Below are 16,858 nucleotides of genomic sequence, written 5' to 3'. Positions count from 1 at the left end.
GCCATGAGGCATCTCTGATAGGTGAGTTCACTGACCTTCCATTCTGATTTGGGCTGGAGATGCTTTTGTGGGAGCCTGATTCGGGGGTCAGGGGATTCACCAGTTCATTTTAATATGCATTTTATGAGCACCTAATCCAAGCCAAGGCATTGCGGAGGTGCAAAGATGCTGGGGATCTCAGGTCCATCCCCTCTGACCTCAAAGTAGTTTATCTCTAGTCCGTCATCTCTGACAGAATAGCTAATCTCCTAGTCGGGGGCTCTGTATTGAGGCAGCTGTAACATAAAGATAGAGGAAAGTCCTAGCAGATGACAAGAAATAAAATCACTCCAGATGAAAGGATCAGGGTCATCTTTTCTTTGAGAATAAGAAGAAAGGCTGAGAAAGTGTTGAGCAGGTTGGGGAGGCAGAAGGGAGATTGAGGTGACGAGCTGTGCAGCGATTTGGGGAGGTTTTTTTACAGGTTTTCCTGTTTTTCTGGGGGAGAGATATTCATAGTGCTTATCACCCCCGAATTATTTATTTGCTACTTTCCTCATATACATTTTGTCTCACCCTATTCAGGAACCTTGTCAGTTTGCTTCACCACTACATCCTGAGCAACTCAAACAATCCTGCATGTTGTAAAATGCTTAGTAAATACTGGGTAAATGAATAAACGGCCCAGGTGAGGCAGTGGCTGTAGAAATTGAGACAAAGGGTAAATATAATCGGCATGACAAAGTTTGAAAGGGTAGGGAAGTGTTGCAGCAGTGACAGTAGCCTAGAGGATCACTCAGGTTCTGGTTTGGCTAAGGGAATGGATGGTGATATTATCAAAGAAGATAAGGGACAGATGGGAAGGAGCAAGTTTGTGGACCTCTTAGGGTATTTGAGTTCCAGTTTGGGTACGTCCTGATTAGGTTCAAGAGGAGACTATGTATGCAGATTGGGACCTCATCTGCATACACTCAGCCATCAAAATGGCTAGACCACCCTGTGTGCAGTAGAATGACCATGTACCTTCTGAGAAGAGGACTAAGGATCAGATCCTGGGACTCTCTTCAAGAGCCAATAGAGAATAAATTTAGAAAGGTTAATTGAAGAGAAAGATCATCTAAAGGTTTATGTACGGTTTCAGGGAAACTGGAGTGAGGAGTGCCTTGGGGAGGAAAAAGATTCAATAAGGATGTAGTCCGTAGAATCTACTGCAAAAGAGATCATGTAAGAACCAAAAAGTGACTCTTGAACTCGATTATATGACGCCACTGGTTGCCTTAAGAGGTGCATTTTCAGTGGATTAGTAAGGAATATAATTTAGCCTATCCTGGAAGCATGAATTGAAATAAAGATGAGAGCTAGATGGTCAAGTTTTTTTTTTTTTGGTTTTTTTTTTTAATTTGGAGGCGTCGGAATACGATCACGGTAATGTCTTAACACAGAAGTGACCTGTTAAGTTTGTGAATGAAGAAGAGGTTTCTATAAGGCCAGATGGCCTGTCCTGGAGGCGTCACAATGCCTCAACTACGCTTTTATCCTTTCAGCCATTTCTAGGGCGGGGGCCCTTCCATATAAAGTACAGGCAAAAAATGGGAGACGAACCCCCTCCATCCTTATATGAGTCACGTTTTTGACAGCCGGGCGTGGGGATGGGAATGCTTGAATTAAACTAAGTGCCCAGGTTCCCGTGGATCTTTGCATTTACTAACGGGAAGGCTCATTCACATTTTCCGAGCCGGCACTCCCGTCCTCCATGCAACATTTTTCTTTTCCTTTTCCCTAACAGAGAGAAACCAGGGACAAAGCTTTCCTCCTTCTTCCACCTCAAGGCTGACCTTCCGCCCCCAAGCCCACTGATGGCCGTTCTCTGACCACGTGACCCTCTTCAGCCCCCGTGACTCGCCGCCGCTGACCCCTCCCCTCAGGCCGCAGACCGCCCCTCAAACCCACGTGACAGCCTCTCTCCCACCTGACTGGCTCCTCTCTTTCCCCGGGCCGGACCGGCCGCCGTCGCAGCTGCCCGACTCCAAAATGGCAGCCGCGCACAGCGCGCACCCGAGCGGCCGGACCTCCCTGACTCCCGGGCCGCCCCCCTCTCGCTCCCTGCCTCCCTACTTCGGCCTTCACCTACACGCCTTCGGATTGGCCACTAAGAATCCCGCCCCTCCAGAGCCCCGCCTGCTATTGGTCACGGTAGGCTGCCCTTCAGAGAGGCGTGCCCCCGCCGCCCCCCGCCCGGGGAGGTATTTTCCATTCTGGTGGGGGCGCGGGGAGGGGGGAGGGGAAAAGGGTGAAGAGGGGGAGGCGGCCGGGGAAAGGGGTGGGGGCCTGGCGGGGGCATCCGGCGGAGCTGGGGTCCCCGGACTCCGTCCGGAGGAAGCAAGACTGCGCTCGCACGGGCAGTCGGAGGGAGCGGGACGGGACGGCAGGCGGGCAGACTCGCCCTCTCGGTGACTGCGCCGTCCGGGCCCGTCCTGCCTGGCCGCAGGTGCCCCTGGATGAGGCCGCTCTGCGCGCCCCGACCGGTAAGTGTCTCCGTGGCCAGCCCGGCCGGTGTGCGCTTCCCGGACCCTCGCGCCTCCGTTAGCGGCCGCCTCTCCGGCCCCTGGTGCCCGCGCCCGGCGCAGTCCGCCTCCGGCCGGCGCCTCCACCCCGGGTGGAGGCAGCGCCGGCCCTCTGGCAGGCAAGAGGACGACGGGCGGGGGACCGCAAACCCGGGCCGGGAGCCCGGTGCAGACCCTGCGGCGCATAGTGGGAGCTTGCACTTAGTAGGTTCTCGATGCATTTCGTGGAATTGTTTTTCTGGTTGGAGGAACATAGGTCGCTTAAGGGAAAGGGGGTTGCTCCGAGCTAGTCGGAGGGCGTTCGTGATACGGGTCGCGGTGAATCGAGGGGAGGTCACCGGAGACTGGGGCATTTGCGCGCGCCGCAGGCTAGGGGTTACCGGCCAAGTCATTTGGGGCTCTAAAGCTCCGATCCCGGGGTCCTCAAGGTCGACGAGAAGAGAGGTCCACCGGGAGGTGAGCCAGAGAACTGGGGAGCTTGGATGGGGAAAGTGACTGGAGCACCTCCGGAGTTTAACGGGAGGTGGGAAGGGATGCTCAGGCGGGCACTGAAAGACCCCTCTGCAACTACTTGGGGCCCTAAGATTCTTTGGTGCTGGGATTTGGACGTTCAAGTAGCCAGAGGGAAGTGACTTGCTGGAGAGGGAGTTGCTTTTAAAGAAGGATGCTCAGAAACAGTTTTAAGTACACATCTTGGCTTGGTTCTGAACTTTGAAAGGCAGGGGGATTGGAGTCGAGATCACATTTTCTTTTGGTATTCCAACAAAAAGGTGGACCTTGGACGTTATCTTTTATTTTAAAATATATGTATGTGTTCGGTGGTGTTTTACCAGTTATTAGTTTTGCTGGAATTTCTCAAACTGCTCCTTGAAATTCTTGTAGCAGCTTCTCCATCTGAGAAGATCCTTTCTTCAGGTTTCTCCATCCATTGCAATGGCTTACTTCCTCCCAACGTAGCATTTTGGCTGGACTGTACTATTACACTTTGCTACTGACTTTTATTCTGCAAGATTAATAGGTAATTCGAATGCTTTCTCTCCTTGCTTTTCATTGTTTCTTTACAAGGTCATGCAAAATTGAACCACAAATTCTATAGTTTAACATATTTTAACTTTTAAGCGTTGAAGTGGGAAGATGTTGGTTAGTTAGCAGCTCTAGAAGGCAATGTGAAGATCAGGTTGAGTGTTCTAACAGTTGGGAATCTTAATGTCAGATGTTTAGTTTAATTTTAATATCCTGAACTTGCATAACACTCTTGAGAGTGGGTTAAGAACGTAAAAAATGCATACCTGGGTTAGGCAGTGGCAGTCTACAGAATCCACCTCTGTGGCAGCCGGTGGAGGTTCTTCATGTCACTGAGAAGAGGAAGCTGAGAATTGTACAGCTTGATCTTTAATCTTTTTAATATTTTCTTAATCATATATATGTTATCTTACTAATTCCTGACAATTTACAAAATGAAAAATGAGGTGTGTTTTTAGGGACTACTTAAACATATAGAAGAAAATTTTGTAGATCGTATTTTCCCTTTGGTGTAAATTGTAATTGTCAGTCAGAGAAAACATTTCTGCAAAAAGGTGTTGATATTTGCAGTCGCCACCTCTTAGTTACTGAAGAAATGGGTAATTACATTTTTTTTTCTCCCTATTGTCCTTGAATTTTACTGTTCGTCCTTAGGGAGAATGTACTGGCACACAAAACAGTAGCCTAAAATATTGAAACCTAACACCTTTTAACATTATAATAGCTTCTACATTATTCACCTTGGGGCTCATCTGTGGCAAACCAGTGGTCCGGAAAGCTTTCCTCTATCACCTTTGTTTAGAATGGGCTTTTACCTCCCTTTGTAGAATCAAGGAAAAATAATGCTGAATGCTTGCAAAGTAATGGTAATAACTCAACAGAATAAGAATGGGAAGCTTGGAAAAAAGATGTTTGTGTATGAGTCACATTTCTTTTAGAGCTGGAAGAGTAGACCGTGGATATGATTATTTTGCAGATCAGGAGACCGAAGCCCAAACCAGTGGAAGGGACTAAAATGCTAGCTAGTGACAAGCCGGGATTGGTGGGCAGATCTCTGACTGTAGCCAGTTTTTCTACTTTATCACATCACGTTGTTATTTCTAAAGCATTCTAGGGCCAGCTCTAAATGGTTTTAGGATTACTTGTGATGTTGTTCCCCTCTAAGGATGGGAAGTTTGAGTTGACTATCTTTATACATGAAGTGATATAAAACTAGATGAGCTTTTATTGAAGAGTTTAAAACAGTATGCTGCATTGTTAGCAGAAGTGCTGATATTCCCTCTCGTTGGGAAGAGATAAGCTGTCATCTAGATTGAAATAGTAGACAAACTTCTTAGAGTAGGCCAGTGTTCTGAAACTTTTATGCTAAAAATTAACTGCTTAAAAATTATCAGATTTCAAAAGGCTCTTATATTTTCAAAGTAAATTATGTGAAAATTATTTTAAGTAACTTTGGGGGAGGAGGGTTAATGTTAAAATGGGTTTTAGTACCTTTACAAAGAGCAGTAGTAAAATTACGTGATAATTATGAAAACATGATTTTGATCATAATTGTGATAGAGACTGGATCTGTATAATAACGTTATGATCCTGGCAAATTACTTAACCATTGTGTACCTGGGTTTCCTCACACCTAAAGTGAGGTTAATAAAAGTACCCAACTCATAGGGTATTGGTGAGGATTAAAAGTACCTCCTTAGCACAGAGTAAGGGTGCAACAAATATTAGACATTATTTGTAATGTTCATTAGGTACTTGTATGCCCATTTGTTTCCTTGCTGTTAATGAAGTCTCTTTGTGGCTATTAAAAATTTCTAAATAAGTATGTGATCAAATCATAGACTGCTTTAAGGGGAACTTAGTTTATTTACGATTTTTTTTAGTCCTTACTCTGCTCACCTTGGACCTTGAGTTAGGTATGCCTATCAAGTTAGAGTGAATGTGGCTGCTTTTTTGAGTGTCCATGGGAGACCCTTGTTGCAATTTCATTATTCTAGAATTAAAATGTTAATAATTGATTTCCAGTGAGTATTTTCAATGATTGAAAATAAGTGAGTTCTGGAGGCTAATTGGTTAAGCTTAGATGAGGAAACCAGGACTTTTTAAGGTTTATTATTAATTGCAGCCCCCTTCTCCCAGTGGAACCATGAGAAAAATGACTGAACCTTGTTTCCTATTAAGTGAATATTTTACTTTATTTTTGTCTTTTTGCCTTTTCTAGGGCCACTTCCGCGGCACATGGAGGTTCCCAGGCTAGGAGTCTAATCGGAGCTGCAGCTGCCAGCCTACACCAGAGCCACAGCAACGCTAGATCTGAGCCACGTCTGCTACCTACACCACAGCTCACGGCACGCCGGATCCTTAACCCACTGAGCGAGGCCAGGGATCAAACCCGCAAGCTCATAGTTCCTAGTTGGATTTGTTAACCACTGTGCCACAACAGGAACTCCCTAAGTGAATATTTTGGTGACTTCATTCATTGAACCTTTAGGTTTTAGAGATAAAATTTGTCCAAAAATAACTCCAATTTTGTAACATTTTGTTGCTTTTGATTTTGCTATAGCCTAGGTCTTATTCGTATCATGAACATGTGGTTTATCAAATGTGTTTTTAAGGTAAAAATGATGGATTTCTTCTCCCGACTATTGGGGAGTTCTTCCTTATCAGGTTCCCCAGTTGTTTTTATAGAAGCTCATCTTGTGTTTACAGCCCTCTTTAACTTTGATTCTCCTGCATCTTTGTCGTCTTTCCTTCTCACAATATCTTTCCCATGTAGCTTCTTACTAGCCTTCACACATGAGCTTACTTTTTTTATACCTTTTTTTAACATTATTTCAATGATTTTTAAAATTTATATCACATAATTTTGGGGGGGATGGGGCCACACCTGCGACATACAGAAGTTCTCAGGGTGGGGGTTGAATCGGAGCTGGAGCTGCAGGCCTTTGCCACAGCCACAGCAATGTGGGATCCAAGTGCAGCCTACTCCACAGCTTGTGGCAGTGCCAGATCCATAACCCACTGAGTGAGGCCAGGGATCAAACCCACATCCTCATGGAGTCTAGTTGGGTTCTTAACCTGTTGAGCTACAATGGGAGCTCCCTCACATAATATTTTTAAATTGCCCTTATTTTTAGCGTTTTATTGAATCGAGCCTATTTAATAGGTTAGAGATTAAAATCAGAAACAGGTTATAGCTCAAAAGCCTCTTTATTACGCCAGTAGTTGATTTTTCTCTCTTTTGTTTTAAATGTCAGGCAGCCATCCTGTTGGTGTTACTTGAGGTGATAGAAATACATGGGTCACCCTTTACTCTGAAGTAATGCCAGCCAGCAGGGCTAAGAGAGTTACATGGAGCCATCAAAACTTTCGAGTCATATTTTTCCTTCATTGATAAGAATTCAAATGTTTGAGAGTGACCAACTCCTAATCTTCTTCTGGTTGTTACAATAAAGATTATGAAATTATTATAATTTATTGGCCACTTTTGGCCTCATGACATGTATTACGGTACTTCGTAGAGCTTAGGCATGCAGATCTTTTCTTCAGGGTTGTTACATAATTATGTGAATAAAATTGTTAAATATGGTTTCAAAAGACATAAATACCATGCTGTAATAAAAACCAATAGTTGCTCAGTTTTTAAGTTGATTTTCTTTATGTATTTAGAAATAATTATGACGCTGTGAATTGCTTGTTAGTCATATTGAAAATTTATGGCAGAGTTCCCTGGTGGCCTGGTGGTTAAGGATTTGTCATTATCACTAATGTGGCTCAAGTTTGATCCCTGGCCTGGGAACTTATGTGTGCCACTGGTGCAGCCAAAAGAAAAAGAAGGAAGGAAGAAAGGAAGGAAGGAAGGAAGGAAGGAAAGAAAGAAAGGAAGGAAGGAAGGAAGGAAGGAAGGAAGGAAGAAAGAAGGAAAATTCATGGGTACATGGACTAAGTAGATACAGAGCATGCGAACTACTTTCTTAGCTTCATTGTAGATGTTAGAGAATGACAGAGGGAAAATACGAATCATTTGCCTTGCCCAACTTAATAAATTTTTCATCTGAGCCAACTATCCTACTTTTAAATGGGAAAAAGGGCTTTTGAATCTGGTTGGAGCAGCAGTAATTCTGAAGGGTAATTGACTGAGCTGGACTATGGATTCTTGTTAGTGTTGGTTAAATTTACATCTGAGTAATTTAACTGAGAAATAGTTGCCTGACTTTACTTGCAGATGAAAAATTCTGAGGCTTGACTTAAGGAAGATCATAATAACAGTATGCCAGATACAGTATAGTGAGAATATACATCCATAGGTTCTCTAATATAGTCTATACGCATTGTAGTTATATGCTATTTAACACCAAAATTAAATTTACCTTTCTTTTGATGAGATGTCATGCAGTTAACCTTTATCAGTGCTAATAAGAGGAAGTGGTGATGAAGTGAATTTTCCAACAATTATTTGTTTGTTTGTTTTTCTTTTTATAGCCCCACCTGGGAATATGGATTCAACCCCCGGGCTAGGGGTTGAATCAGAGCTGCAGCTGTGGCCTATGCAACAGTGATGGTAACACTGAATCTGAGCTGCCTCTACAGTCACAGCTTATGACAACTCCAGATCCTTAATCCACTGAGTGAGGCCCGCGGTCGAATCCTCATCCTCACAGAGACAACAGCAGGTCGTTTACCTGCTGAGCCACAGTGGGAACTCCAAGAAACAATTATTTTTGAAATGGGCTTATCTGCTCCAAGATTGTCTTCACATTGTAACTTCCATTTTTATTTGAAGAGTACTATACAGGAATCATATCCAGTCTTTCTATTCTGAGCAAGATTCCTCAGTCAGAGGTGGTAATCAAGTATTCATATGCTGTATTTCAAGCAACTGAAGAGGATAGAAGCATATTTAAATTTTATGTATAAATACACATACACTTAAAATGGAACATGAACGATAGAATGAAAATGATTTGGGAACTGAACCTCAAACCTGCATATACAGTGAGTAGTCAGAGGAAGAAGGTTAAGAGCTTGGAGGTTGGATAGAGAAGAATATTGAGGAAAACCAGGATTTGGTAGGAGTTTAGCCCTAGCACAGATATTGGGTTCTGCATGTTAGGTGTGTCTTTATATCTGGAAATCTGCTGAAGTATATTCTAAAGCTATAGGATAAACTTAATAAACATGAAATATAATCTGATGGGAGAAGTCCAAGTACTTTCATAAGGTTTAAAATATGCATGTAGCCAAAGGGGAGCTGATTTATCTAATTATTTATTTAGTCTTTGACTCTGGTTACTAACATGAGACAATAGTCCATCCTTATTACCCTTCAGGTGATCCGTGCTGGGAATAATTTTATTTAACATTTTAAAAAATGATTTAAAGACAGACTGACATTGGAATTTGCCAGAGTTGCAGCTGACTCTGTGTACTGTTCCAGGCAGTTAAAAGCCAAGCCAACAAGAAGCTACAGGAACATCCTTTGATGAGTTTTTGTATGGCAGAGAACAAGATAATGCATTAAGGAGGAAGTATTCCAAATTATATTTATAGACTGAGTTGTGACCCAGGAAGGGGATCCAGAAGTCATAGAGATAACTTCCTTGAAGGCATTTATTGTAGTTACTGCTTGGCCACAAAATCCAAGGAGAAACATGTTGAGGGTTGTGGGACATGGTTCTGAAAACAAAAGTGATATTGTACATGAAAATAATTATAAAAGGGGTTACCATTTTCTGACTATTTTATGCTCCAGGCCAAGTGATTTTGCAGACATTCTTTCATTTAATTCTCTTAACCGTTCTGAAAGGTGGGTGGTATTATCTGGTTCTATTAAAAAGGAAATTCAATTCTGGGAGTTTAAGTGACTTTCCCAAGTTGGCTAGTATGTGGTTGAATTGAGATTATGGCCCTGATCTTTAGATTGTTAACCCTAAACATTTCCCAGGCTGTTAGGAGGCAGCTCTTAAAACTTGTGATAGTTTAATTTAGAGTTTATGAAATGTTTTACTCCTTTGCTGTAACACTTTTGGATGTCATCACCACAAGAGATAGTATCTAGATATTTTGAGAGGATTTAGAGACATTCCTTAAATTCTTGATTTTTAAGGAAAGCTAGGGATGTTTTGATGTACAGTCTTAACCGTCAGTGCTGGCTGCCCATAAAAATGTTTCTCCTGTTGACTTAATAAAATGCTCTGATCATTAATGAGTATTAATAAAAGTAGCATTAACAAAGAAAATAGGTTGTGGTGGAAAAGACACCAGAGATGTAGATTCTTTTAGTGGTACGAAAGAGTGGTGTAGAAGCATGAGGATAGCATTGAAACAGGCATAACACTCTTGCTCCGGGAGTAAGGGAAGGCTTGAGCTGTCTTAAGAGATGAGCCAGTGAAGAGAGGGTGTAGAGTCCTAAGCAGAGGAAATACCAGTATGTTAGATGAATCACTGAACTTTCTTGAACTGTAATTTCTTCAAAAGCTGAGTTACAATATAATAAAATATCTTATATTTTACTTATAAGGGTAACATCTATTGTGTATAAGCTGTTACACACGCGTACTTTATATGTGTTGATTTTGGAATCCCAAAATCGGAGGTTGTGAGAACCAAGTGAGTAAGTAAGTGCGAAAGTGCTTTCTAAATTTTTTAAGTGTTCTACCAATAGGAGTGATAGAAGAATACTGACATTCTTGTGACAGGTAGACAAAGAGAATGCTGTGAAAACTTAGGTAGCCGGAAGAGAAGAGTACAAGAGGAGAAACAGCAGAAATGGGGAAGGGAAGTATTAAAGATGAAAGGAAGGAAGAGGATAGATGTGACGAAAATTGAGTTATAGTTCTCTTTGTGCCTGTCAGTCAAAAGGGGGGAATAAGTCCAAGTCTATAATTGAAGGTTCTTAACATTAATTTACAGAAAGGAAGAAGCTCAGCAAGTAGTTGAAACATTTTACTCACTTTTTCATTTAGTTTACACTGACCATGTTATTAATAAGACTAGGAAAATAGGCTAATTGAGAGTTGGCTGTATTGTCTGATTGTTTCTTCACTCATTACTTAGGTTTAGCTAATGGCTCTAAATTTACAAGAGCGCTCATAAAAATAAAATAAGCTGGACTAAGTTACTGTATATTCTAGATTATCAAAAATGAAAGGGTGTGTTTAAGGAGAAGGGTGAAGGGGTTCCCTGGTGGCACAGTGGGTTAAGGATCTGGCATTGTCACTGCTATGACTTGGTTTACTACTGTGGTTCGTAGGCCCAGGAACTTCAGCAAGGTACAATGGGAACAAAATGCCATACTAGGAGTTCAAATTTTTATTTTTTGTATAGGTGAGGAAGTGATACAAATAGTTTGGTCCTTTAGAAAATGGATTATAGCTGTAATAAAGAGAACAGCCTGGAGGAACAGAGAAGGAGACTTTTTTTTCACCAAGTAATACATATGGCAGGGTGAGTCAATGAGGCATTGTCTCTGGCCTCGGGTAGGTGAAGTATAGTCAAAGATGCCGTTTTAGGCTCTGCCCTAGTTCAGGAAAGAGATTATGATGGTTTGAATTAAGAAGTTTGTAGTAGGGATAGAAACAGGAACCCTGATTTCAGAGGTATTTAGGAGTTTAAGTCCTCCAGACTTGGCAAGTATGTTTGGAAGTGATAGAAGTTGAAGATGAGTCTAAGGTTCCCGACTTGGCAGTAGAATAATACATGCAAGTTTGAGAGAAGGGGAGAACTGAGTTTGCCTTCAGATGAGTAGTCATTATTTTTAGATAAGTAATAATAACAGGATATTATGGGTCTAGCTCAGGAACATAATCAGGTTTATAGATATGATTTGGAAGGCATAAAGTTTATAGTTGAAAGTTTTGAAATTAGACAAGTAATGACCATAATTCCTAAATAATAATGCATATAGAACACAAAGTAACTGCCAGTATAGGCACTTAGTTCAGGAGTATAGACATTTTTAAACATTTAAGATTTTTCTCACTTCCAGGCAAACCCCCAGGACCTAGCCTTACAAAGGCTATATAGAAGTATTTGCTGCCAAAAAGCCAGAAGTATTTTCGTGTCTTTGAAACAGTGCACCGCATCCTGTCTGGCCATCTAGCATAGCCAGGGAATTCATAGACATGCACTTCCTGTTCCTCACTTTAGTCTCTTTTTGGACTCTTTGCTTCTTTGAGCTGGCAAGGTAGTCAACAACAGATATGGAAGCCCAAAGGCTTTTTTCACCTTTAAAATCTAGCTCCAAGCAGCCCTAATCAACCATCTCTTTGCTTCTCTTTCTCTCCTACTTCTCCAGCCCTGTAGAGCTCAAGGCTCTGGCAAGCAGAATGACACTCCAAGAAGGAAAAGTAAAAACAGCACAAGAGAAAGAACCTTGAAGGAGGACTATCATCTTTTCAGTTCTCCCCCAAAGGTTCTACTCTTTAAGCCAGGGGATGGAGTTGGTGAGTCATTAAGAAGAGATGTCCAAATTCAGTAAAATAAATACATCTATTTGGAGCAAGGTCTTCAAGTGCTGAGGGAATTTGGAAAGAATCTGAGGTGGTTTAGCACTTAGTGGAAAAGATGAGTTTTTGGTTCAGTTTTCAAGGAGGTAGAAAGACAAGGCTGTGCAACAAAAAGTAAGAATAATGCTAATAAAAATGTAGGGAAATCATTATGTACCAGGGAAGGTAGAACATTAAGGAAAAAAAAAAAAAAAGGAACTGGTGAACAGAATTCCTTATCTAAAATGCACAGTTTGGATTGGGTTAGTGGGAAATTAGGGTTGCTAAATGACTGCAGACTAAAGTTTGGAGTTAGTACTCCTCGAATCACATAAGTAGAAAACTGAACTGTCTAGGCTTTTTGTGACACATGTATTCTTTACTCTTGGGTAAATACCTAGTAGTGGAATTGCTGCGTGTATGTTTAACACAGAGAAACTAACAGAACAATTTCCAAGGTGAGTTTACCCCCGTTTACACTCCTACCAGCAATGTTCCCTTTTCCTTTTCCTTTAGGGAAGAGTTTGGGTACAAGTGATGTTCTTCCTTAAACGTTTGATAGAGCTCACTGATGAAGCCATCTGGGCCTGGAGTTTTCTTTGTGGAAATTTCTTAATTAAGGAATCAATTTTTAAAAGAATAGGTCTGAGGCTGTTTAGATTTTCTGTTTCTTATTGTGCCTGTTTTGGTAATTTATGTCTTTTTTTTCTTCTTCTTCTTTTTTTGGCCACTTAGCTGCATATGGAGTTCCCAGGCCAGGGATCAGATCTGAGCTGCACTTGCCACCTGCGCTGCAGCTGCAGTAGTGGTGTATCCTTAATCCACTGTGCCTGGGCTGGGGATCGAACCTATATCCCAGTATTCCCAAGAAACCGCCAATCCTGTTGCACCACCGAGGGAACTCCTAATTTATGTCTTTCAAGGGATCGGTCCATTTCATCTAACTTGTCAAAATTATCAGCTTGAAAATAAATTATATATATTACAAAACAGTATTTTCTTTTAACATGGGTAGGACATGTATTGATGTTCCCTCTTTCATTCCTGGATATTGGATTCATTTTCTCCTTTTTCCTCCTTGGCTAGTCTAGCTAGGGGTTATCAATTTTGTCAGTACTTTTGAATAATGAGCTTTTGATTTTGTTGATTTTTTTCTGTGGTTTACCATTTTTCTATTTCATGATTTGAGCTCTTTTACTGATTCCTTCCTTCCTCCATATTTTGGATTGAATTTTCTCTACTTTTTCTAGCTTTTAAGGTGAAAGCTTAGATCATTGATTTTTAAATTTATATTAATTACCAACATTTAAAGCTATACATTCTCATTCTCATCTCATTCAAAATAGTTTCTGATTTCTTTTATAATTTTTTTTGACCCATGTGTTGTTTCCAAAAGAGTGTTGCCAAATAATTTCCAAATTTTGGGATTATCCAAGTATTTTGTTACTCTGTTTGATGTGATGCCATTGTAGTTGGAGAACATCCTCTTAATAATTTCAGTCCATTTAAGCTGTTTTATTATTTTATGGCCCAACACATGGTATATCTTGCTGAATGTTCAGTGTGCACTGAAGAAGAATATATATCCTCCAGTTGCTGGGTGGAGTGTTCTGTAAATGTCACTTCAGTTAGGTTGGTCTTTGTGTATCTTCTTACATTTTTACTAGTTTTCTGTCTACTTGTTCTATCAATTACAGAGAGAGCAGAGTTAAAGTTTTCACCTACAATTTTGGATTTCTTTATTTCTGCTTTCATTTCTAGCAGATTTTGTTTCATGTTTCAAACACTGTTATAGCACTGTTAGGTGCATACATAATTAGGATTGTTAAGTCTTGTTAATGAGTCGACCCCTTTGTCATTATGAAATGTTCTTTTTTATTCCTGGTAATTTCCCTTGTTCTGAAGTCTCTATTCTTTTGATTAATATTTGCATGGTATATCTTCTTCCATCCTTTTACTTTTAACCTATCTGTATCATTATACTTAACGTGAGTTTCTTATAGACAGCATGTGGTTGGGTCTTGCTTTTTTATCCAGTCTGACAATACCTTTTTAAATTTGGTGTGGCAGAGGTGGTATAACTGTGACTGGCAGACCAAACTCAGCCTACCACTTGTTCATGTAAGTAAAGTTTTACTGGGACATAGTTGTGCTTATTCAGTTACATATTGCCTGTGGTTGTTTTTGTGCTACAGGTGGCAAAGTTAAGTGGTTGGGACAGAGTCCAAAGCCTAAAATATTTTTTGGTTCTTTATAGAAAAAGGTTGCCACTAGATTAGACCATTTACATTTAATGTAATTATTGATATGGTTGGATTAAAATGTACCATATTACTGTATGTTTACTCTTAGTTCTTTTTGCCTTGGTTTTCTTTCTTCTTTTGGATGGGTTTTTTTTATGGTTCCATTTTATTTCTTCTGTTGGTTTATTGGTTAAGTTTTTTTTTTTTAAGTGGTGGCCGTTATAATTAATTAATAACAGTCTGTCATCAAATAACATACCACTTCATGACTAATGCAAGAATATTACGTAATGGTATACTCCCAATTTCTCCCTTCCATCTTTTGTTCTCTTTTTGTCATACATTTTGATTTTATGTGTGCTTCATCCCAGTTGCTGATCTTTTTGCTTTTTGTCAGACAGTTTATCTTTTAGAACAATTAAAACTTTTAAAAATGTCTTTCATATGTCTCATTTTAATCATTTCTTTAGATTTTCATTTTTTTGGTGTAGATTCAAGTTTGTGTCTGGTGTCATACTCCTTTTGCTTGTAAAACTTCCTTTTACATTTCTTTTAATGCACCGGTCTCTTTCCCGCTCTCTCTTTTTATTTCATTTTGCCTTCAGTTTTGAAAGTTATTGTTAGTAGTTCGGAATTCTAGATTTTCAGGGTTTTCCCCTCTCTCAGCACCTTAAAGATGTTATTCCACTATCTTCTCATTTGCATAATTTCTGACAAACTCTGGTGATTTTTTATATTTCTTTCCCTATATGTAATATGTGTTTTCCCTTTGGCTGCTTTTAAGATTTTTCTCTTTATCACTGGTTTTCAGCAACTTTAATATGATACCCTTTGGTATGGTTTTATTTGTATTTATCCTTGTGGGTTTTTTGAGCTTCTTGGGTCTGTGAGTGTATTGTTTGCTTCATATTTGTAAATTTTTTAGCCATCTAACTTCAGGGTTTAAAATTTCCAATTATTTCTTTTCTCCTCAGACTCCAGTCCTACCTATGTTCATTTGGCCACTTAACATTAATTCACAGGTCATGAAAGTGCTCTCTTTTTCTTCTGATTCCTTTCTTTAAGCACACTGGTTTTTAAAGATTCTCCTTTACCCAATATGCTCTTACGCCCATCCAGTTAAATTTTTATATCAGATATTCTTTTTTTTTTTTTTAATTCTAAAATACCTTTAAAAAAATAACTTCCACTTCTCTGGGTTTTTGTTTTTTTTCCTTCATCATGTTCATGTTTTTCTTTAAGCCTTTGGACTCTTTTTTTTTTTTTAATAGCTATTTTGAAGGCCCTGTATTAAAATTCTCTTTACCCTTGCCCCTTTGGATCCTGATTGTAGGTTACCATTTCTTTTTTTTTCTAATATCTGGTAATTTCTTATGGGATTATGGTATTGAATATTTGCCTTTTTTTTTCTATGTTTCTTGAGTATTAAGTTTTATTCTGGCAGGCAGTTAATTTGTGGATCAGCTTCATCTTTTGAGTTTTGTTTTCAGGGTTTTGGAGGGTTTGGTTGGGGGCGGTTCTAGAATAGCTTCAGTTTAGGGCTAGTTTGGGCCCATTACTGAGGCATACCCCTTCTTTTGTGATTGTCCCACTTGATTGTCCCGTGTGTTGATCAAAGTTTATTCACTCCATTTGGTGGAAACTGAACAATCCTGGCCCTGTCTGAACTCTGAAAGTTGTTAGGCTTAGAGCTACCTGGTATTTGTTACTGTCTTGGAAGTTTTTCTCGGTCTAGCCTCATAGATTTACATAACACACATGCAGTTTGGTATTAGGCTGAAACTCAAGGAGACCCCTTCTTGTAGATAAGCATTTCTGTTTAGTTTCTTCCCTTGTGGTAATTTGCTCTGCAAATTCTAGCTGTCTCAGACTTCACAAATTCTTTTTTTTAATTAAAATATAGTTGGTTTACAGTGTTGTGCCAATTTCTGCTGTAGAACAAAGTGACTTAGACATGCATATATAGACATTCCTTTCCTTATATTGTCTTCCGTCATGGTCTGTCCCAAGAGGATGGATACAGTTCCCTATGTTATACAGTAGGACCTCATTGCTTATCCATTCTAAATGTAATAGTTTGCACCTACTAACCCCAAACTCCCAGTCCATCCCACTCCTGCCCCCGACCTCCTTGCCAACCACAAGTCTGTCTCTATGCCTGTGAGTTTGTTTCTGTTTTGTAGCTAGGTTCTTTTGTGCCATATTTTAAATTCCACACATGAGTGATATATGGTATTTGTCTTTTTCTTTCTGACTTACCTCACTTAGTATGAGAATCTGTAGTAGCATCTTACTGCAAATGGCATTATCTCATTCTTATTTTTTTTAGGACTGCGCCTGTGGCATATGGAAGTTCCCAGGCTAGGGGTTGAATTGGGGCTACAGCTGCCAGCCTATGCCACAGCCACAGCAATGCCAGATCTGAGCCGCATCTGTGACCTACACCACAGTTCATGGCAACACTGGATCCTTAACGCACTGAGCAAGGCCAGGTATTGAACCCTCAACCTCATGGATCCTAGTCGGGCTCATTAACCACTGAGCCCAGAAGGGAACTCCTATT

At 40.3% G+C, this 16,858-nt stretch overlaps 2 protein-coding genes across 7 annotated transcripts in view; both read left to right on the top strand.

Annotated features, from left to right (window-relative positions):
* Positions 1-16,858, top strand: part of CRIPT (CXXC repeat containing interactor of PDZ3 domain) — a 92,476-nt gene that overhangs the window by 69,166 nt on the left and 6,452 nt on the right. The gene's annotated exons all lie outside the window — the stretch shown is intronic.
* Positions 1,974-16,858, top strand: part of SOCS5 (suppressor of cytokine signaling 5) — a 77,380-nt gene continuing 62,495 nt past the window's right edge. The window contains exons 1-2 of one of the 6 annotated variants that reach the window (XM_085015428.1): positions 2,361-2,504; positions 8,049-8,561. The gene's annotated coding sequence lies outside the window, so the exon portion shown is untranslated. 6 annotated transcript variants of the gene reach the window in all.

The sequence above is a fragment of the Sus scrofa genome, chromosome 3 (genome assembly GCF_054392235.1).
Source record: "Sus scrofa isolate SSC_HxYL_T2T_F1_AM1 chromosome 3, Sscrofa_HxYL_maternal_Yorkshire_Landrace_v2.0, whole genome shotgun sequence".
Lineage (NCBI taxonomy): Eukaryota > Metazoa > Chordata > Mammalia > Artiodactyla > Suidae > Sus > Sus scrofa.
Note: the sequence above shows the minus strand (reverse complement) of the source record. Positions and strands in the feature narration are given on the sequence as shown.